This window comes from Rosa rugosa, chromosome 5 (assembly GCF_958449725.1).
Source record: "Rosa rugosa chromosome 5, drRosRugo1.1, whole genome shotgun sequence".
In the NCBI taxonomy this organism is placed as follows: Eukaryota; Viridiplantae; Streptophyta; class Magnoliopsida; order Rosales; family Rosaceae; genus Rosa; species Rosa rugosa.
The window spans coordinates 48725903-48750741 of record NC_084824.1 but is presented as its reverse complement, the minus strand read 5'-3'; the positions used below and the strand labels follow the sequence as shown (position 1 = coordinate 48750741).

Sequence of the window (24839 nt, the reverse complement as noted above, 5' to 3'; positions counted from 1 at the left end):
CTGAGATGGAACTAGGGTAGAATTCCCAATCTGAGGTTGAGGTGGAGGTGTAGCACGGATTGCTAAACCAGAAATTTCAGTATGAAGGTTCTGAGCGGCAGCCTTATTACCTTCATCTCTTCGGATATAGGCAAAAGCTTGTTCCAATGTAGGTGGAGTTGCAAGACGCAATAACTCATTCTTTGCCCCTTCAAAGTGAGGGTCCAGGCCAACAAGAAAAATATGGACACACATCTTGTCCTGCTCAGTCCGATAGGAATTAATATCAACTTCACAAGTCATAGGATTAGGGTTTCTCTGATCAAGCTCCTGCCAAATTGTCTTCAAATTCGCATAAAAGGTTGCAACAGGCTGTCCACTCTGAGTTATTTTGAAAGCTTTGACATTCAATTCATGAACACGAGCAAAGTCACTCCCATCATAATATGTAGCAGCAACAGAATCCCAAATGGCTTTGGGAGAATCATAGTTAGCAAACAATCTCATTACCTCCGGAGCCATAGCCTTGAGAAGAATTCCCATCACATTAGTATTTGTCGTATCCCATTCATCGGCTTTTGGTCCTGCAACAGGTCTTGCTACACTACCGGTAACATAACTCCACTTTCCAATCCCCTGAATATGGATCTTCATAAGCCTCTACCATAACTGATAATTGGTGTCATCGAGCTTTACACCAAAACTTGAATTATCTGTCACATTCTGAACAATCACAACCTCATGGGCCACAGAGTTCACCTCTCCATTATGAGATCCTCCAGTATTCCCGTCGGTAAGAGTCAAATCCACCATCTTTTTTTTTTTTTTTTTTTTTTTCAGACCCTACAAATTGTAACAAAAAGAATACCAAAGAACCAGGATGGATATGGACGGACACAAGAACAAAAAGGATGAACTGATGGACAAAGGATGAAATCAACTTGTAGAAGCAAAAGAACCAATTCACGACTTGCAGAAGCAAAGGAACCAATTCGACAAAAAGAACCAAGGCAAGAGAATCAACCGACCAAAAGAACCAATTCAACCAAATCAAAAAAGGACCGAATCAAAAGAACCCTATATTCGCAGCGGAAAGAACAAACCGAGTCCGAATGGATCTCGGCTCTGATACCAAGTCAAACAGAACAAAGGAATAAGAGATTGAGAATTTTCTGATATAATTTACCTTCTCCAAGAACGAAGTATATATACAAGATACATCAAGACCTATTAGGAAACTAATTACAACAGAATAATCCTAATAATACACAATATTCACAATCCTAATTACATGGCATGACTCATGCCAACAGTTAGAACATGGCCTTGGAAGGAAATGTCACTTTCCAATGTGATGACTCTCCTCTATCTCAAATCAATGGTGAGAACATTCATGCAACTTACCTCTAAATGCAACGGGAGAAGATTTATTTGAGTTTGGATCATTTCTGAAGACAGTTCAAGCCGGCTACACAGGACCTACAAGATTCCGCGAAAAGTTATTTTACTTTGTGTGGTGGGGACTTAAAAATCTAAGGTAAGGCCAATTGGTTCTCTTTTATTTTTTTCCCAGATGATAATATTCAACTTGAAGAAGATTATGTATCTCACATATTCTTGTTCCCAACTGTTAAATTTATTGCAGTAACTATGGTACAGGCATTGATACAAGTGAGTTTATTTGGGAAAATTGCTTTGCAATTCTTGTTTCTGGTATTGGCCTGGTGCTATTTGCTTTTCTCATTGGAAATATGCAGGTTGGTAAAGACTTTCCCTAACTTTCATCTATAATTATAAGATTAAGAAGCAGACCACCGTCAAATTTAAGCTTAATTCTTGGTCATAAACTCATAATATCGACCATGAATTGGAGTGTATGCAATCCTCGGAGGAAAAGAAAGTGGCAACTGATAAGGTTCAAATGAAAGAGCAAGAACTACAAGAATGGATGGACAAAAATGGTCTCCCTGGGAAGTTGGGCAAAGACGCTGAGAAGTTGAGGAAAGAGATCATGAAAAAGATAACAGAAGACTTGAAAGATGACAAAAATGCTGAAGTACAGAACCTGTTCTCTCTTCTTCCCTGTTATACCGTAAAAGATCTCAAACTTTCTATCTGCATGAGTATGCTAAAGAAAGTATGTTCCTCAAATGGCTCTTCCAGCTAGGATTTTCTAACAATTAAATTTTGTTCTTCCATATTGATCAATCTTAACTAGTGTTTGATCAATATTAACTAGTGTGCCGCAATATAAAGTTTGAACGAGGCAACTGTGTATGTGTACAGGTACAAAGGCTCGAAAATATGGATGAAAGAGGATTGAGACTGATCTGCCACTATCTCAAGCCAGTGACCTACACTGAGAAAACAATTGCTTTTCGAATGGGAGAACCACTTGATAGCATGCTTTTTATCATGGAAGGTATTATGTTGATCTACCCGACTAGTCCTACTACTACTACTACTACTACAACTGATCATCAAGTTGGAAGAGCAAATATACGTTCCCCATCAAAAATCCATGGGTCCCTCGAGAGCAGTGATGTTTATGGAGAAGAACAACTTCTGAGTTGGGCATCACCACCCGACATGTCCTGTGTCTCTTATGCAGACCTTCCTATCTTGACCGAAAATGCAAAATGCCTTTCAGAAGTAGAAGGCTTTGTTCTCACTGCCAAGGACTTGAAAAATGTATTCTCCGTGTACAAGTTCCAAGGGAATTACAATAGTTCCAGCCATCTGGTGGAGGTGGAACGTTCTATATCAAGAGGAACATCAATGAATCGTCGTAACCGCATTAATCCTACTCCACGGCCAGGCACAGAGGGCGGGGATGAGAAAACAGATATTCAAGATTCAAACAACTGAAATGTCCCATATTGTGTGCGAGATTGGGTCAACTGTACCTGCTTTATAATAAACATTGTACCTTGTGTGGGACGTATTGGCTTAGTCCCCCTCTCCTTGTATCTCTTTTATCTTTCTTTAAATAAATTTTGAGGCGCTAAGGAGGTTCATTGCTCTCTTATCCCTCTATCTGGCCCAAAAAAAAAAAAAATACTGTACGTTGTGTATGTGAGATTCTCTCGGGTGCAAGTGCTTTGTAGGAACTGATTAGTGCACTAGTAGAATTAGTGTCAAGTCATTTTGTAATAGAATTAAGTTCCTTTCAATTCTTCAATGAAGAATTTTTGAGAGAGTAAATTTTCTTTGTTTATTTAATTTGATTAATAAATGTACAAAAGAGGGCCTGACTCTATAGAGAGAGGAAAGTTGTTTTTATTTTTTTATTTTAATAAAAAAAAGATGATCAAAGGATTTCACTCCTACCCCCATGGTGCTCTAACCATTGAGCTAACACCACATCTAACATAGAGAGAGGAAGGTTGAACGAGAAGCTAACAGGCAACTTGCAGCCATCTCCTCCACAATCTAAGCTGAACCAATTCTAATTACAAGGCAGCCATATCTAATCCCTTAAATCAAGGGAAAGATAACGTGTCAGAGGTTGTAGCCACATCCCTGCATAGCTAGAAGAAGAAGGCAGATACAACCATTAATGACTAGATAACACAATTCAACATGCCCCCTCAAGCTGGATCAAGCAGATTGACTGATCCAAGCTTGGAGAGAAATCTGTGAAATTGAGTAGTGGGGAGAGCTTTCGTGAAGATGTCTGCGATTTGATCTTGGCTGCCAGGAATCACATTAGAATGGACTTGATCTCTGAGAAAGTGACAATCAACCTCTATATGCTTAGTCCATTCATGAAACACGGGGTTAGCCGCAATATGCATAGCAGTCTGGTTATCACAATACATGGACATGGGACAATTTCTCTTGAACCCTAACTCTGAGAGGAGAGCTTTTAACCAGATAAGTTCACAGGCTCCATAGCTCGATACTCAGCTTCAGCACTAGACTTTGCAACCACAGCTTGTTTCTTGCTTTTTCATGTGACAGCATTACCCCCAACAAACGTGTAATATCCTGTGGTTGATTTTCGATCAAGTGCATTCCCTGTCCAATCAGCACCAGTATAGCCAAGAATTTCACAGTGATTATGCTTCTTCATGTGAATTGCTCTACCAACTGAACCTTTGAGATAGCGCTTTGGTGATAAGCTTGAGGTGTTCAGTTGTAGGGGCATGCATGAATTGGTTAACCAGACTCACTGCAAATGCAATGTTTGGTCTGGTGATGGTGAGATAAATCAATTTTCCCACCAATCTCTGATAAGAGCTGATGTTAGACAAAGGATCACCCTTTATCAGTTAACTTCATCTTCACATCTAACGGAGTTTTTGATGATTAGTAATCAGTCATTCTAGCATCCTCTAAGAGATCAATAGTGTATTTTTCGTTGGTTTAAAAATAACCCCTTTCTAGAAGTTGCAACCTCAATTCCCATAATATATTTCAAAATGCCTAAATCTTTGATGGCAAATCTATCCCTCAAGTCAGCTTTGAGAGATACAATCTCGTTCGAGTTGTCCCCTGTGATGATCAAATCAACAACATAAATGAGAACTACCAAGGTTCTTGCAATTCCCACTCTGAGTAGATCCTTTCAAAGCTAGCTGTAAGAAGTACATAACTCAGTTTGGAGTACCAAGCCCTAGGGGACTGCTTGAGTCCATAGATAGCTTTGTGTAACCTTCACACCAAGTGTGATTCAATTCCTTGAGGATGGCATGGGGGAAGCTTCATATAAACTTCTTCTTCAAGGTTTCCATGCAAGACAGCACGTCCATTTGATACAATTCAAAGGCCATGACTGATTAACGGCAACAGATAGCAGGACTCTTACAATGTTCATCTTAGCTATTGGTGCAAAAGTCTCTTTGTAATCAACGCCATATGTTTGAGTAAATCCTTGAGCCACTAATCATGCTTTGCATCTCTCAATTGATCCATCTGACAGAGACTTAGTTTTATAGATCCACCTGCTTCCTAGTACTTTCTTGCCTTTTGGAAGAGGCACCATGCTCCAAGTGCCATTGTCAGCAAGGGCTTTGAGTTCATCTTCCATGGCAGCTCTCCATTCAGGAAATTGAAGAGCTTCCTGAAATGTTCCCGGATCATTAACATTGGACAAGTGATTGAGAAAAGCTTTGTGACCAAGAGGGACTTTGTTGTAGCAGACAAAGTTAGCCATAGGATGTCTAGTGACATAAGTCACATAGTGTTTTAGTCTGGAAGGAGGATTTCTTCTGGTACATGTAGGATTGCATCTAGGCACTACATGATGAACTTGGTCCTGATCTTCAACATAAGGTTCAGAATTGCAAACTTCTGGAACGGTTGGTGCTACACCATCTCTGAAATTAGTTACTTCTGAAGTATTTGAGATAGAAGTGTTTTGATCACCAAGTTCAATTGGTGTTGGTAAAGGAAATTCACCAACAGCAAGCTCCCTCATAATTTCAAAACTCAATGGCTTCTGAAAGAATGGTGTAGCCTCATCAAATTTAACATCACGAGAAACAAACATTTTTTTTGGTTTTTGGGTTATAGCACCTGTAACCCTTCTGAGTTGAAGAATATCCCATAAAAACACATTTATCAACATGGGGATCAAGTTTGTCTCTGTAAATTGTCTGAACACGAGCAAAACAGATACAACCAAAGACCTTGAGGCGAGATATATCAATTTTCTTGCCCTTTAGAGTTTCCCAAGGTGATTTGGAGTTCAACACTCTGCTAGGCAATCTATTGATGATACAAGTTGTAGTAAGAACATCTTGTGATCAGAAGACTTTGGGAACATTCATTTGGAACACCTTCTCAAGCAAATCTCTATTTTTCCTCTCGGCAATTCCATTCTGTTCAGGAGTACCAATACAACTTGTCTCATGAAGGATACCATGAGAACTCAAGTATTCAGACATAGTGTTAGATGTGTATTCAGCCCCATTATCTGACCTCAAAACATGGATCTTAGAAGAAAACTAGTTAACAACAATGTTGTGAAAATCTTTGAAAACTGACATTAATTCACTTTTGAACTTTAACAAAAACAACCAAGTTACTCTAGAGAAGTCATCAATGAACACAGCATAATACTTGTATCCATCAATTGACTCAACTGGAGCTGGTCCCTAAATATCGGAGTGAACCAACTCAAAACACTTGCTTGCTCTAGACTGGGATACACTAAAAGGTAGTCTTGCAAATTTGGATGGAACACAAATTTCACACTAATGAGCAGCTTTACAAAAGTTTGGAAAAAGAGTAGACAAAACTTGCTTCGAAGGATGGGCAAGGCGCTGGTGCCACAGCTGCTCATTTACAACTAGACTTGAATTTACACAAAAAGCTTGAGGAACTGCAAAAGATTTTGACAGATAGTATAATCTGTTTAGGAAGAACCCTTCACCAATCATCTTCTTGGTAGTTCGGTCCTGAAACACAACATGATTTTCAGAGAAAATTACAAGACAATTTAGGGATTTGGTTATCCTACTGACAGACAAGAGTTAGAAAGAAAATGCAAGTACAAAGGACTCTATGGTATTAGAAAGCAACTTTAATTTTCCTTTACCAAGTACTGGAACACCTAGACCATTAGCAACAGAAACATGGGAAGGTTAGGATATTTTTTTTAAATCATGTAATATAGATGACTGATTAGTTATGTGATCAGATGCACCAGAGTTAATGTTTCTGGTGATTTCCCAAGGACTATCACACCGAATGCTATACCCGTTGGTCAGATACCGAGATACCTCCGAGGCCCTGTCACATAACACACAACGTCAGGGGTATAGACCGTACCAGACGGTTTATACCTCTTTGATGCTGAAGTCAGGCTACGTAAGTAATTTGATAGAGTAACAGTAATAGAGGAGGAGTTATTACCCTTATGAATGTGGTTGAGTTTAGCTTATATACTTGAGCATGGGAAAGAGGTTTCCCATCTCTTCGATGTGGGATGCAGGTCCGCAGGTTGCAAGCTAATACAGCCTTCTGGTCTGTACCTTGACTAGTCGCACTGGGGAGAGTAGTGACCCGTATTGTCCCAAGTGCCGAGCATTGTGAGCGCCGTCCAGCTGGGTGCTAGCCTCGACCCATGGTTTGGCATGTAGGTGGTCTTGCGAGGTCTTGGTGGTAGTACCAAACCTTGTGACAGTCAAGTATTTACTGGTATGTACAAGTCCCCCAAGTTCTCGTTCAAGATGTTTCTTGGATGGGGACTTGATAAGTTCTGGCACAAGGTTTGGCAGATATTGTGCCCGTATGGAGTCCCCCAAGTTCCCGATGAAGAAATATCTTGATCGGGGGGTGCTGAGTTGGGTCACGAGTAGCGGACTGCGTTTCCACGGCGGGCAGGAGAGGAAGAGCGGACCGTGGGATCCATGGAAGGGGATGATCTAGTTGGAGAGAGAAAGAGGTTCTGAAATTTTGAGCGAGCCAAAGCGAAAGGTAGGGGACGAGGGAAGACGGGGCGATGAGATCGGTGCACTACTACAGAAATCTTGATTCGGGACACCCACTTAATTTTTACAAGGACACATAATTTGAAAAATGTCTTTACATGTCTACAACGACATGATAGGCTATTTGCCCTATGGTTAAAGCAAAGGCTCTCACTCCTTGAACCAAAGTCAACGTCCTTATATATGTATAAGGACAAAGTAATGATAGTCTTGAAACATTTAAAATGAGCAAAACACGCTGATATCTCACTAGGCTTGAGGTCTAGAGTTCGATTCCCCCTACATATCTAAAAGTTTTGAAAACTTCTCAGCGCCAAATGTTCCCTGTTCATCTAAAGTTTCCCTCTACAATTTTTGAGTATCCCCAAATCTTCTCTCTGCAACACTTGAGATTTGTACCCAAATGGCAATATACCAAATTCACTTTCCCTCTAATCCTATTCACTTTAGCAAACCTAACATTCATATTTGCGAGCAGAAAAGAAAAAAACTTGTGTTCCTCTCTGATCATACGAACACCGATTATCCAAGCCTCCGGGTTACCTCCGTTTTGAGTAGGTAAAGTTATCGTCAGGTACCGAGTTCCCAATTTCTCTATTGTTTAAGTAATTGCCTTGAATCTATTTCTGGGTTGTTTATCTCTTGGATTTATTCATGATTTGGATTGGGTATTTTGAGTTTGTTTTTACTTTTCTCCATCTTCGTTTTAGGTTTTATTAAATTTCATTACTGTTTTGTTTGTTTGGGAATTGATATTGACTCTGCAATTAATATCTACAGATGACTTGATTGTTGAGAACTGGTGAACACGCGTAGAAAGATGAAGTAGTTTGTGAGATCAATTTTGAAATTGCATCTTGGTAAGTGTCTTCTCTTCTCATGGAAATATGGCAGCTAAAGACATTTTCTTTTCTTCTTCTATTCTGAGATGATCCATTTAGAAAATTTACAGTCATCATGTTAAATTTCACTGCTTCTAGGACAACATTTCAGTTTCAATATCAATTATAAGATAGCAATCTTATGGAATAGAGTTTAGGGATTTGTTATTTTGTGCAATGGGGTTCCTTGATTTAAAGTAGACATATTCAGCATGGAGTTTTGTGTAAGGTTTGAATTTTGTTATTTTGTTACATAGGTTCCTTTCTTGGAGTTTGATTGAGGTGTAAATTTTGACTGGGGATACATACTCAAGAAACGCTTTCATTTTATGTACTATATATGCATCCCTTGCGAGACGGCCCAAATAGTATGTTGAAAGAGATAGGAGTGTTTTCTTCATGCTTTTCTTTTTATTGCTGTAAGCCTGGTTAAGCTACTGGCTGTTATATTTCTTATGGAGTTTGGGATTTGTTATTTTTTTTTCCTCTATGAATGGTCCAACTAGTTTGTTGTATATATATAACTAAAGAAGTAAGGTTCATGAAAATATGGGAAATAAGAATGCACTCTCAGGTCTTGTTGTGTTTTTAAGTCAAAATGTCATGCTTCACATTTCATGCTAGGATACTGAAAATTTGAGCTAGCTTTTGGCCAAAAATAAACAAGTACAAAGGAAGCAAGTCTTTTGTAGTGACAGCATGAGGTTTCCTTATCAACGTGAGCATTAATTGGTGCATGCAGCTGCCTCATCTTAGATACCTTGCCTCATCGAAGAGATTTCTCCTTACTTAAAAGCTCTAGGAGATTTCTCCTCACTAGGATCTATATCAGGGAAATTTCTCCTCATTTGAATCAACCTCAAGAAGATTTCCCCTCACTCGGATCTCTCTCGAGAAGATTTCTCCTCGAAGAGTTTCTTTTGAATCCAATAAAACAGGATGAGGTCTAAAGAGATTTTTTTCTTCTACTAGGATCAGCCTAGAAGGGATTGCACCTCACTAGGATTTTTCTCGAGGAGGTTTCATCTCACTCGAATCTTTCTCGAAGAGCTTTCAGCTTTCTCCTTACTTATATCAAGCTCAAGGAGATTTCTACTCACTTAAATCTTCATCGAGGAGATTCCTCCTCATTTGAATCAACCTCGAGAAGATTTCCTAATTAACTATCCTTGATTAAGTTTTCAGAACACATGACATTATAGAGAAGGTTCTGAGTTGCTTTTGCCCAAAAAAGGAAGTACGTCCATACATGTAAATTTTACTACTATTTTTGTAAATAGATAAGTTCTGTACACTTGTTTATGGCCTTATTGTTCTTGAATGTAATATAGTAAGATTATGATTAGTCTTGTTGCTTATGATAACAGGTCGGTGGCATTAAGAAGAACTTAGATTACGAGAATCTTTCCATAACATTTTCTGGAGCAAACTTTGATTGGATTGGAAAGGTATGCTAATTTAATATACTATATGTACTAATTCAATATACTATATATACAGTTTACCTGATTGGCTTATATAATCTTTAATATTAGAAGAATTCAATATATATTGTACATAGTTGATATTGCATCCCTTATTTTTGCCTTACTTGAATGTACTTTCTGCCATTTCATATATGTTGTTTTCTGATATATATGTAATAGATTATAATCATTCAAAACTTGGTCAAATGAAAAGGTAAAATAGTCATAACTCTGCAGCATGTATTGATCCCCTTACTACTAAGAGTTAGAGTTGGTCTTAATAATTAGTTTGTTCATTACTTGTCTTAGAATGAATAGAGCTTGGATCAAAATGGATTGGAGATCACCTGAGTATGAGGTCGGGGTTGACATGTTCTTAGATTTTGTTAGTCGTCATGCAAGTGATCCTAACTAGATTCGTTGTCCGTGTTTGGATTGTGGGATTGTGTTCATATACACGTGTGCAGTGCTCTAAGGATGTTTAATGCCCAAAAAGGAAGGAATCGAAAAAATGCTATTTGGAAAATCATATAGGTAATCTGTTCAAATTATGACCTCTACATTGACTGTTGCAGTTTCAGTTCAGTTTTTAAGCTGAAGTGCCTTAGACTAATACACCTCTCTCTCTCTCTCTCTCTCTCTCTCTTCAAATGCTTGTTTCTTTCAGTTTTAAATGTGTCGTTATAGCACCTGACTGTTGAATCTATTATTGTTATTGTGAGCAAATGCAAATGTGATCAGATGGATAATAAATGCCAAAATATGCAAGGACCATGTTATATAATTGATTTATATAGTTTGTTGCTTATATGTGGAATGATCAATTGACAGGAGATGTTCCATTAATGATATGCTTACTTATTACGATTTACTTAACTGAACTTTGTAGTGTCCTACTCAACCTGGAAAAGTGGAATGTGGATATTATGTAATGAAGTTCATGAAAGCAATCATTGAGGATCCAACCATATTAACAAGAAGCAAGGTTAGCTCTTAAATGATCAGAATAGCTAGCATAATTCCTATTGCAATTAAAAATTGTTTCTATGCTAGTTTTGGTAAAAATAACAAGACTATATATATATATTGTACATGCTTGCTGGTATTACTTGTGGAAACAAATAATAAAAGGAAATTTATTGCTTTATATTGATTGTTGTTGCAGTTCAACAACCAAAGTTACAATCAAGAAGAGATAGATGATGTTCGAGTAGAGTGGGCTGACCTTGTTGAAACATTACTCCAAGATGATGTAGAATAGTTTGGTTGGTATATTTTGCAAAGTACATATTAAGCTGAGTTTTTGTTCTTGTAAGCACTAGAAGTACATGTAATCTAATCTCACCAAGACTTGCGGTTGGCAATATGTATTTTGGATGCCACGAGTCTTGGGATAATTTGTACACATTGCTTGGAATCTCCATGACAAAAATAGTGTGTTCTGATAGTTAATGGAGGACATTAATTTGCCCTTTTTTTTTTAAATCATATAATGTCTACAATGACGTTTTTTTTTTAATTTAAGGACACACATTGCGTGTCCTCGTATGTAATATATGACAGCTTTTTTACCTTATAAAGACATCTTTTGCTAGTCCTCCAATATGTACAATGACATCTTTTTTAGCTAAGAGGACATTTCCAAAATTTCCTAGTAAATATTTGAGGACATTTTTTTGAAGATTTAAGGACACTTAAAATGTGTCCTAGTAAACTTTACATGACGTTTTTTTGAGTTTTAAGGACGCTTTTGTGACGTCTTAGTAGACATTAGATGACATTCTTTTAGAGCTACAAGGACGTTTTTTAAGTGTCCTAATAGACATTTTAGGACGTTTTTTAAACGTCCTAAAAAATGACTTACAATGACTCCTTGATAGATGACGTTTTTTTTGTGTGTTATCTAAAGTTTTTAAAGACGTTTTTCGAACGTCCTTAAATGCTTTTTTTGTAGTAGTGGTGAGATGGTGGCCTTGAGAAAGGTTCTGGATTTCAAAGATGAGAAGTTTCAAGAAGAGAGAAAAATGGAGTTCTGTAACCAAAAGGAAGAAGAAGAGAGAAATGGAGTTATGCGGCTGACAGAAAAGAGAAGAGAGGAGAGAGAGAGAGAGTAGGGTGAGGAATTAATATTAGAGAGAATGATTTGGTGTGGGGAGGTCTACAATATAAAAGTATGAGCCCTATTTTATAGCCAATAATATAGACACATGTCTCTTTTTATGTAAAACGGGCCTGACGGGCTTTTTAATTTCTGAAAGTGCAGGCCCGGGCCCGAACCGTATTTTGAAAGTTAAGGCCCGGCCCGAACCGTTTTGATAATAAAAAAAATGGGCCCGGACCGTACGGGTCGGGCCTTGACAGGCCGGTCTGGGTTTACGGGTTTTTGGGCTTAAATGCCCAGCCCTAAACAAAAGTAGATAACATTTTTTCAAAAGTAAGCATTCTACCCCAACCACGATCAGAGACACCTTTAATCCACTTTGGAGAAATAAATAAACCTAATCTCAAGCCCATTCCACTACACAAAAAATTGAGCAAATGCTCAGAGAACTCAAAGCTGAACCCAGTAGAATTGCAGTCATCCATACCCACGAATCCTCCTCAGACTCCTCCTCTGATAATGATTCTGATACCATTTCTCAGATAAATCAAACATTTCAAGAACTCCAATTACATAGGATAGTTCACCCAAAAAAACGGCATTTCAAAAATTGGACAGAACGCCATTTACCATTAGATATTCAACCCACTAATTATCCTAGTAATCAGTTTTCAGTCTCTTCTGATAAAACGTACGAATGGAATATTGATAATTTATCAGAACAAGAAATATTAAACAAATTACATCACATGTCCATGACTAGGCCTCATCATATGGCCCTTGGGCCCTAAGCCCGCCCGGCCCTTCCATTAGGGCGGGCCGGCCCGACCCTTTTTTATTTAGGGTAGGGTATGGGTCACACAAATAAAGCCCGGCCCTACCCTACGGCCCGACCCGATTGAACCCGTAAGGGCTAGGCCCGGCCCGGCCCTAACCCGGCCCTAAAATTTATATTTTATTTTTGTTATTTTCTATTACATGTGTTATATGTATAAAACTATGGAAGTGTAGAAAATTATTTCAATCTGCCATATTAGGAAATGAGTCTTTTAAATTGAGCCATATTTTGAGAAGAAAAAAATAATTTATTTTAAAGAATTAACCGTTAATTCGGCAAAAACGCCGCCGTTTTAATATAATCTTATGAGTATTTTAATATTTACCAATAATTACTGTTAACTAATTAACTGTAATAATTACAAAGCTATTATTTCAAATTGTACAATATATTCATGTAATACCAATTTTGAAATAAATCAAGTAATCAACATAACTAAAAATAATCAATTGGTCGAGTTGAAACCATTTTACCAATGTAATGTTAACTTCTTAATGAGCAAAATGGGGGACGAAATGGAATTTTTTAAAATGCACCGTTGGATGTTATTTGCATATGAATATATGTTAGTGGTAGAAATTTCAGCAATTTCCGCCTTCGTTTGGACCTCGATCTACCCGGTCAACTCAATACCCTAAATAGAACATAAAACAAATATGCTCTTAACCGGTCCTTGGCAATTCACTTTTTTCGATCTTTCAGCTCCCACACTCTCATGGGTAGGGGGTCTACTTATGGATGTCAAAATTCCGCAACGTTTGTCCACGCATGGTGCCGCTCCCCTTAGGGAAGTTAATTTGCTTGTGCAAAGCGTTGACCGCTCCGTTAGGTGCCTTATTCACGGCGGATCGGCCTAATTTCTTTACACAATACCTATCACTTTTGTATAAACATATAAGAATTTTCCGATTGATCGATTTTCATTTCAAAATCTTTGGATCGCACATAATCCTTATATGCCTATTAATGTAGTATAACTAGTTTATTAGGCTTGTTACCCTCCATGAGCAAAATGGGGGACGAAATGGAATTTTTTAAAATGAACCGCTGGATGTTGTTTTCATATGAATATATGTTAGTGGTAGAAATTTCAACAATTTCCACATTCGGTTGGACCTTGATCTACCCGGTCAACTCAATACCCTAAATAGAACATAAAACAAATATGCTCTTAACCGGTCCTTGGCAATTCACTTTTTTCGATCTTTCAGATCCCACACTCTCATGGGTAGGGGGTCTACTTATGGATGTCAAAATTCCGCAACGTTTGTCCGCGCATGGTGCCGCTCCCCTTAGGGAAGTTTGCTTGTGCAAAGCGTTGACCGCTCCGTTAGGTGCCTTATTCACGGCGGATCGGCCTAATTTCTTTACACAATACCTATCACTATTGTATAAACATATGAGAATTTTCCGATTGATCGATTTTCATTTCAAATTTTTTGGATCGCACATAATCCTTATATGTCTTGTAATGTAGTATAACTAGTTTATTAGGCTTGTTACCCTCCATGAGCAAAATGGGGGACGAAATGGAATTTTTTAAAATGAACCGCTGGATGTTGTTTGCATATGAATATATGTTAGTGGTAGAAATTTCAACAATTTCCGCATTCGGTTGGACCTTGATCTACCCGGTCAACTCAATACCCTAAATAGAACATAAAACAAATATGCTCTTAACCGGTCCTTGGCAATTCACTTTTTTCGATCTTTCAGCTCCCACACTCTCATGAGTAGGGGGTCTACTTACGGATGTCAAAATTCCGCAACGTTTGTCCGCGCATGGTGCCGCTCCCCTTAGGGAAGTTTGCTTGTGCAAAGCGTTGACCGCTACGTTGGGCGCCTTATTCATGGCAGATCGGCCTAATTTTTTTACACAATACCTATCAATGTTGTATAAACATATGAGAATTTTCAGATTGGTCGATTTCCATTTCAAAATTTTTGGATCGCACATAATCCTTATATGCCTATTAATGTAGTATAACTCGTTTATTAGGCTTGTTATCCTCCATGAGCAAAATGGGGGACGAAATGGAATTTTTTTAAAATGCACCGTTGGATGTCGTCCGTATATGAATATATGGTAGTGGTAAAAATTTCAGTGACTTCCACCTTCGGTGTGTGTATTAAATATGTTCAATAAAAAACAATGAGTCTTTTATTACCAATATATACCATTAAGCCATATTTTGAGAAGAAAAAAATAATGTTTTTTTTTTTGTTAAACAAAATAAGGCCCTTTTTTGGCCCATTTTGGCCCTATTTGGCCATATTTGAGGGCCGGCCCGACCCGGCCCTTTCGGCCCTAACGGATCGGGCTTTTCGGGCGGGTAAGGGTTAGCATATTTAAGCCCTGGCCCGACCCTACCCGGCCCTAAATTTTGTTGACTTTGACTAGGCCCGGCCCGGCCCGACCCTAAGCCCTAAAATTTAGGGTAGGGCCGGCCCTAGCCCGGCCCATGATGACCCCTATCCATGACAGCCAATAGTTATGTCACCAATCATAATTTCAGCCAGCCTGAAATTATTGATATCCTCTCCACAGGATTCACAGGAATGCTTCATTCCTGATGGGAAAAACATCTCACTCCTGATTCCAGAGCAGCCATTAAACAAGCAGTTAAACATGACGAAGTTGGAATTCCAATCTTTGATGAACACATCGGAATGGGAATCTCTGATGCTGTCAATACTTTATTTTATACAATTATTCAACATTTCATAGGCACACCTAGTCACATTACCTATAGAATCCATGATCAACTTAGTAATCTCAGATGTCCCACCTTAAGCGATTTTAAATGGTATAAAGATGTTTTTATTTCTAGAGTTATGCTTAGAGATGATAGTAACCAACCCTTTTGGAAAGAAAAATTTATAAATGATTTGCCTAAACCTTTTGCCCACAAAATTAGACAAGTCTTAAGTAATGAAACAGGACACATTAATTATGATACTCTTACATATGGAAACATTATTACCATTATCCAAAAAGAAGGATTAAAAATGTGTATAGACATGAAATTAAACTCTCAACTCAAATCCGATAAGAAAACAGCCAAATATGAATTAGGCAATTTTTGTGAACAATATGGTCTCCCATATTTACCTCATTCCCGACGACATAAAAAGAAAAATAATGAATTTGACTACCATCATACAAGAAGAAAATTTAACCGCAATAAATTTTACTCAAGAAACAAAAATGATTTTGAACCAAACAAATTTTACTCTAAAAACAAATTTCGAAAACCATGGCCCAGAAAAACAAATCATCATTCAAAAAAGGCTTTTGACAAAAGCAAAACCAAATGCTATAAATGTAACAAAACTGGCCACTTTGCAAATACTTGCCCAGTAAAAAATACTATTAAACAATTAAAAATCAGTAAAGAAGAACAAGAAAATCTTATCCGACTTTTAGAATTAAGAAACACTGACTCAGAAAATGAACATAGTGAAAATGATTTTATGCCAATAGAATCTTCCACCTCAACTGATTCTGATGAACACTCTTCACCAGATATCTGTTTCGGGTGCAAAGATACTTGTTGCAAAACCATAAATGTTCTTTCTAAACAAGAAGAACAGGCTGGAAGAGTTATTAATTGATCTAATAGGCAAAATCAATAACCAAGAATTAAAATCAGAATATCTTAAGAAATTGAAAAAATTAATCACACAAGAAAACGTTGTTAATATCCATCAGGAAAAAATTTGTCTTACTTCAACCTTTGACAAATTTAAAACTAGTAAAAAAGAAATAACAATCCAAGATTTACAACAAGAAATAAAAACAATTAAAACACAAATACAATCTTTACAAAAAAACAAATTTAGAAATCAGTCATGACAATAAAGAAATCAAACATGACTTAACTATTCTCAAAATAGAACATCAATTCCTTAAATTACAGCATCCTAATGACAACCCTCCTAATAACGATCCACCTGAGCAAAATGATGTAGAAACATCAGAACAAAACACTATTAGTATCATTCGCCAAATCCAACTAAAAAAATGGTATACCATAGTACAACTTAAAATCAATGACTTCCAGTTAGTAACAACAACGTTCATTGATTCTGGTGCAGATCTCAACTGTATCCAAGAAGGCCTAATACCTTCTAAATACTTTGAAAAAAACAAAAGAATCATTAAGGTCAACTAACGGAACCAAAATGGATATAAAATACGAAATCCCTAAAGCACATGTCTGTCAAAATAATGTATGCTTCAAAACACCATTTGTTTTAGTCAAAAACTTAACCGACAAAGTAATTTTAGGACTTCCTTTCATTACTTTAATTTATCCTTTTACCACAGAATATGATGGGATTATCACCTATCCATTTGGTGAACCAGTAAAATTTACCTTTCTATCCAATCCTGAAATACATACCCTAAAGGCTTTCCAAGAAAATTCTATTTCAAAAACACTGAATTGTATTCAGGCAAAATATAAGCAGATCACCTTTCTTAAAGAAGAAATCAATTTTAAACGAATCGATACTCAACTCCAAGAACCTTTTCTCCAACAAAAAATCAAAACATTCGAAGGAAAAATCATTAACGTGTTGTAAATATTATTATCTATGTGGATGTCCATGTAAATACTCATTAGTTATGTACTTTGATGTAAACCCTACCTCTATATAAAGGAGGCTAATGAGACTAAATGATAACACTTCTACTTCCTCCCAACTATTCTCTCTTCATATTCTTCTTACTTTATAACACGTTATCAGCACGCTTGCTCTATTTTCCTATAACTCTATGATGATCTATGAGTCTTATGGTGCAACTTTATTGCTTCTGACCATCTCTCACGATCTATGAGTTCCTTGTATTGAGATCCTTTCTCACAGCAACATAATTTGCGAATCCTTTTATATATCTACTGTTGTTGTTCATTAGATTGTAAAGGATGTAGATGTCGTGTTTTAGATATACATCAATCATACCTAAAACTCCCTTTGATTTCGAGATGCCATGCCATGTATAATTGTATATTTATCATACCATCATGATCATTCTGTGCCATATTCATATAGGCATAATCCTTTCACATTATATATGAGTCACTGTCCATTCTTTGATACTCATATGGTCTTTTGTTTTATGCTCAATGATTAATAGAATACATGTAATTAGACTTGCATATGAATACCCTTCTATTTATGCACAGTAATGGATCATTAGATCTTATACGTACTGTAGCAACGATTTCCTTGAAGCTACTAGATATTTCAAGTTAAATATTGAATGCAGGTATGATTTCCATTGTGTTCGAATTTGTGTTGTTCAATCTTGTCAATTTACTGTGGTTGTTAGAATAACAAATTTTTATATATAATTCTGAATTTTGTAATCAAAATTGATCGAGACCTGAAGTTTCTTGATCCAGTTACAAGAGGACCTGAAGTTCCTCAGAGATTGCGACATGATGTTCGTCAAAGTTTATGCAATTAACGAGGGCCAGAAGATCCTTGTACCTATAAAATTGAGTATATGAACTCCCATATTTTTGATCCCCAATATAAGAGGGCCGGAAGTTCCTCAAATTATTTTAGAATTGGGGTTCCCTCCTCCGTACGACAATGTGAATTTGAAGTTCAATTTTGAGCACTTGGCTATAGCTAGCAGCTACGTTCTCCACAAGATAAAATTATGTTCTTGTGTGATTAGAGGAGAGAAAAAAGATTATCATTTTGTGAAGTTAAGCAGACCAGAAGTTCTGTGTAATTTCTTCATTAATGGAACCAGAAGTTTCCACAGTTAATTTTATTGCATAGTTTATCTATTTATTTTTCTTCCCTGCAATTTTTCTATTTTGTTATGTACTTTCGTTACAGTACTTATCTTTTAAATTAATTTTTTTTGTTACTCATACGGACCAGCAGTCCTATACCTCGAACATATGAATTTTGAATGTAATATTTTTGAACCAGAAGTTCAAAGTACCATGGTAGAACCCGAAGTTCTAACAGTAAAAACTCGAACCCGAAGCTTCGAGTACAAAATATAAATTAGTTAAAAGTGAACTTGAAGCTTCACTTTAGTCACCTTGAGCCTGAAGTTTCGAGCACCAAATTTATTTGAACCCGAAGTTCAAATTATGAAATTTTAGAACTTGCAGTTCATAAAAAAAAAAATTCGAACCTGAAGCTTCGATTTCACATGTAATTCATTCATAGTTTATTTGACTTTATGTCAACTCGAACTAGAAGTTTCGAGTAAATTTTCATATGTCGATTGATACATTCTTCTTTATGCTTGCTTAAAGCATTCCACCTTAGAACCTGAAGTTCTAATTGTGCAGACTCGGGCCGTAAGTTTCGTGTATATGGACAATTTATCGAAGAGTTTTAATCTCGGTCAACCTCAAACCTGAAGTTTTGAGGGCATTATATTGACACCAATTTAAAAGTAAGCAGATATTTATCTGTTGGTTTATGACGAATGCATATGAGTATACCCCAAAATTTGTGATCGTGACTTTTGTAATTAAAAGAGATCAGAACTTGTAGTTCCTTGATCCTTAATTACATGAGGACCTGAAGTTCCTCAATGATCATACTAACTAGATGACCATCTAAAGTCCTTCACTCATAAGCTTAATTTGGTCATGAAGTTTAAACTCGACATTTTGAGTATATTATTTTGGCCAGAAGTTCAAAATGCATTTGATGTTAATCTACATCAAACAACAATACAATAATTGAACGTCATGTTTTACCTGTATAACACGGACCAAAAGCTTCGTGTATATCCTACGAGATCCACTGTTCAATTCTTACAAATTTGATTTGTGTCATCTTCAAATTTATGTTTTGAGTGACTTTCAGGCAATGCAATTTTATCCATGGTGTCCAGAAAATATTATTAAGGCTTATGCTTATGAGGCTAATATAACAACATCTCAGATCTTACATATCTGATTGATGGCTCCAGAAGAGCACATATTATTGTCTCTTTGCATCCTGTGCCTCCAATATTACCAGAGATGTATAATCTCTCCCTCTCATGGATCTCATTGTATGGTGAGAAAGCCGATTGACATGGCTACACCATGAAATGCCACCAGAAGTGGATCATGGCAAGAGAGAAATCATGAGTCAATGCAAATACTGCCCTAGCATTCACACATGTGAGGAAATTGAGAAATGGGCGTGTGTCTATGGTATACTATATGGTGGATTTTTCTCAAGCCACTTTCAAAAAGGCATTGTTCATATTAAATTGCATTGACTAATAAGAACATTGAGATTCATCTCACATGCCTGACGTCTTTTGCTTATAATAAGCAAAGTTGAAAGTACTATTGTGTTATTCCTCAGATTTATTGTAACCTCTTGAGTTCCCATTGAAACTAAATGTTTCTTAGTCTGATTATCTAGGAACCTGATGTTCCTTAAGAGGTTATAAATTGAAAAAATTGAAACATCAAGTTTCTTGGATCTCCAATTGTATGAGGGCCTGAAGTCCCTCCTCTTTATGACTACACAAATATATACGTGACAGTGAACTTGAGGTTCTCCACGTGATAAAGTTATTCTTTTATTATGGATTGTAGTCTTCAACTCAAAATTTTGAGTATATCATTCTGACCAGCAGTCAAAATGAATTTGGTCCATTCCAATTATCAATATTTCACAATTGATGTTTACTAAAGGTAAGGTAACATTTATATCAAGAGTTGTAGATCTTGATTTATCGCTCCGAATGAGCTACTATCATGTTACCAAATTTGAAATATTGATGTACAAAGTACCTTAAATATGGTTGGAGAAGATTTTTTTTGCTATCTGATATATACTGTGTCAAATTTATACAGTAAATTTAAGCATATAATGTCATGAATCAGAAGTTCATTGAACCAAATAAACTATTTTGGCTTGACCGGTTACGTCATCTTTTGTTGACCATGTTGCATGGAATCACTTACAAGTTTTGATGACTGCTAACCTTACTCACAAGCAAATTGTTTATTTACTGCATATTTTTGATTTGTCACTTTAATGAGATAATCCTCCTGCAATGAGAGGGAAAAATATTGTTCCTGAAGAACGATATGAATTTGTGTGAGATATTTATCCACCGTCTCATTTTGATTTTGAGAAATACCTAAGTTAGTGAATTGATAAAACAAAGTGACAATTATATGCTTAATGCAAAGGCATATGCTTGCTTGGGTTAAAGTCCCTAAAACCAACCATATTAGCACAAACAATCTAGACCTCATTTGATTTGTGGGATGCATGTATATCCAAGTGACATGGTTCTCCGGAAGAGAATGTCATTAAACAATATCAAAGCTCCTAATATGGCTACACATACAAAGGATGTAAGAACGCCATTAGGAAATGATGTCTTAGTGATACAATAATAAATCAATATGGTTGATGCTAATGGACAAAACATTTTTGACCTAAAACTTGGTTTGGGTTCGCCACCAGCCAATGAACATCTTTACTCCAAAGAAAGTGATAGATTTTTGAACGCATCTTTTAAGCATGGTCAAAATAAGACAGTTTTCCCGCCATTAGGGGGAGGAAAGAGTACTGTCATTTGAATAACGGTGTGAATTTATGTGGATTATACCCACCAGGTCTAAAAGTTTTAAGTTCCCAAAAAGGGAAGATCATACAAGCCCTATAGTGCTCGACATGAGATTATACGTAAAAAAATCCACATTCTACATAATTCATCTATGAGAGATGATTGTCCTGGAAGTGACAACGTATGCCCCAGAAGTGGCATGGGTACCAAATATCAATAAGCTCATTATAGCTAATGCATGCATATAAGAATGTGTGGGATCTATGATTAATGATCATCGATGATAATTTACATATGGTAGCTACCAAAAATCATTAAGGGCTGTATTGATGCTATACCACGTTTCATTATGAATGTCGACAAAGTATATTATTGGCCAAATTGGAAAGAGGCAATTCCAATGAAATGAATCTTTAAACGTGATGAAATACTTGGACCTTTAACCCTACATGGTACAAAAGGGTATTTATCAAAAGTGAAGAAAAATCACTATGACACAATGTCTATTTATCGAGACATGAGATTATGAATATCTTCCCTTATACGAATGACAATTTTCTATAAGTACAGTGTTACATATAGCTGTTATATTGACGAGAGATTTATGGCATTTTGTCATCATATATTATGAAGATCTTAAAGACACATTGCTAAAAGCAAAATCTCAAAAGTAAAGTGTCATTGTAAGCGTATTGCTTATCAAATCCTCAAGGGATTCAAATACATGAATAATTCAAATACAAGTCCATGAAAGGTCGAAAGAGCCTGAAGCTCACTCATGGAATCAAAGAGTCTTAAGGTAGCTCATATGTACTCATTTCGTTCTAGTCAACGAGATCTAAATTGCCTTAATGAGTACTATGAAGAGACTACTATCGAATTTGAATTATGAATATAATGTTGCAACATATTCTATCTTTCGCAAAGTTATGAATTACTTAGAGCTCTTGAAGAGCTTATATGAGACATATCAATACACAAAGATATTGATGTGTATGGCTAGGTATGCCATGATGATTTTTCAATGTTTTAAACTATACAAATTTAAATGTGTCAATTTCTTTATATTGTTTAGCTATTACTTTGTGTATGATTTTGAGCATATGAGATTGTTTTCTAACCTTATTATATGAGGTAAGGCTTATTGAAAATCGTCCAGCTTTGTTAGTATTGCTTTAACTTTGCAGGTATGAAATTTTGTGATGAGCTCCTATATGCAAAGCACACATGGTCTCACTTCAGTGATAGACACATCAAACTACTATACATGGTACATGTAGCTTATCGCATACATGAATGAGGCTTGCAACAATCAGGGGGAGATTCTCATTAGGGGGAGCATCCAGAAGCATGCTACCTAGGACATATGCGCGTTGTACTCTTTTTGTCCTTCGACCAGAGTTATTTTTGTCCCACTGGGTTTTTGTTACCTGGCAAGGTTTTTAACGAGGCAACAATAAGCGCGTCAAATACCATCATTCATTGGTGGACATCCAAAGGAGAGTGTTGTAAATATTATTATCTATGTGGATGTCCATGTAAATACTCATTAGTTATGTACTTTGATGTAAACCCTACCTCTATATAAATGAGGCTAATGAGACTGAAGGATAACACTTCTACTTCCTCCCAACTATTCTCTCTTCATATTCTTCCTACTTTATAACATAACGAATTATGTTCAGATATTCCTACTGCCTTTTGGCATAGGAAAAAACATATTGTCACTCTCCCTTATGTTAAGGGATTCAATGAGAAAAACATTCCTACCAAAGCCCGTCCAATTCAAATGAATCAAGAAGTCATGGAATTCTGCAAAACAGAAATTAAAGATTTACTTCACAAAGGAATCATAAGACAAAGTAAATCCCCATGGTCATGTCCTGCCTTCTATGTGCAGAAAAATGCCGAATTAGAAAGAGGAACTCCACACTTAGTCTTCAATTACAAACCTCTCAATACAGTTTTAGAATGGATTCGATATCCTATCCCCAATAAACGAGATCTCATTAACAGATTAAATAATGCTGTCATTTTCTCCAAATTTGATATGAAATCTGGTTTCTGGCAAATACAAATTAGTGAAGAAGACAAATACAAAACTGCTTTTGTCACCCCTTTCGGTCATTATGAATGGAATGTCATGCCATTCGGTCTTAAAAATGCCCCCAGTGAATTCCAAAATATTATGAATGACATTTTCAATCCATATAGTCATTTTTCCATAGTCTACATTGATGATGTCCTTATTTTCTCACAATCAATCGATCAACATTGGAAACATTTGCACCAATTCTTCACCATCATAAAAAACAATGGTCTAGTAGTCTCTGCTTCCAAAATTAAACTCTTTCAAACTAATATTAGATTTTTAGGATTCAATATCCATCATCTCCAAATTAGTCCAATAGATCGAGTAATCCAGTTTGCTGACAAATTCCCTGATGTCATCCTAGACAAAAATCAATTGCAAAGGTTCTTAGGATCATTAAATTATGTGGCAGACTTCTACCAAAATCTAAGGAAAAAATGCAAACCTTTATTTGATAGGTTACAAACCAACCCCCCTCCTTGGTCACCAGTTCATACTTCTTTAGTCAAAGAAATCAAAAGTTATGTCAAAACCCTTCCATGTCTAGGCATTCCCCTCGCCAATTCCTTCAAAATTGTTGAAACCGATGCTTCTGAAGTTGGTTATGGAGGTGTCTTAAAACAACAAATCTCTCCTACTCATCCTGAGCAAATCGTTAGATACTATTCCGGAGTTTGGAACCAATCACAAAGCAATTACAGTACTATCAAAAAAGAAATTTTATCTATTGTTTTATGTATTAGTAAATTTCAAGATGATTTATTAAATCAAAAATTTTTAGTTCGAGTTGATTGCAAAAGTGCAAAAGATGTTCTAGAAAAAGATGTTCAAAATATTGCTAGTAAACAAATCTTTGCCAGATGGCAAGCAATTTTAAGTATTTTTGATTTTGAAATTGCATTCATTAAAGGCAGTGACAATCACATTCCAGACTTTCTAACCAGAGAATTTCTACAGGGTTCCAAAACATGAAGACTCGATCATCCATAGGGAGAAATCCCTCAAATACAGAAGATCCTTTTGATATTTGCCCAGGTGCACCAAAAAATTCAGTCAAAACAGAATCCTCAACCCCAGTCAAACAAGAGTCATCCTCTAGTCTTGTCCCATATGCTGGACATCCACCACTACCATTACCACCCAATAATAGATTCAATACCATTGGTAGCACCCTTGGTACTAATCGTCCCAATTACCAGTCAGCCCTAGTCAATCAATATGACCCATTCAAAACTGAATCTCAAACACATTACAAAAAGACCTCTCCCTATATGGCTATATCCAGCAATTTCATTATGAACTCTTCTATATTGAACCAACCATGAGTCACCTAAAAAATCCAATGTCCCTAGTCAAAGCCTATTACCCTCCTGGTTTTCACTTTTTACCTAGTCACCCTACCAAGTCATTGAAATTTTATAGAGATATTCTCTTTGACACCAAATCAGTCACCATTAAACCCATTCCGGACACAAAA

At 36.5% G+C, this 24839-nt stretch overlaps 1 long non-coding RNA gene across 1 annotated transcript; it reads left to right on the top strand.

Annotated features, from left to right (window-relative positions):
- The first annotated feature begins 9687 nt into the window (after positions 1 to 9687).
- LOC133709524 (uncharacterized) lies at positions 9688 to 11029 on the top strand. The gene is made up of 3 exons (XR_009846313.1): positions 9688 to 9747; positions 10655 to 10750; positions 10931 to 11029. It is a non-coding gene; the product is annotated as an uncharacterized LOC133709524 (long non-coding RNA).
- The last annotated feature ends 13810 nt before the right edge of the window (positions 11030 to 24839 follow it).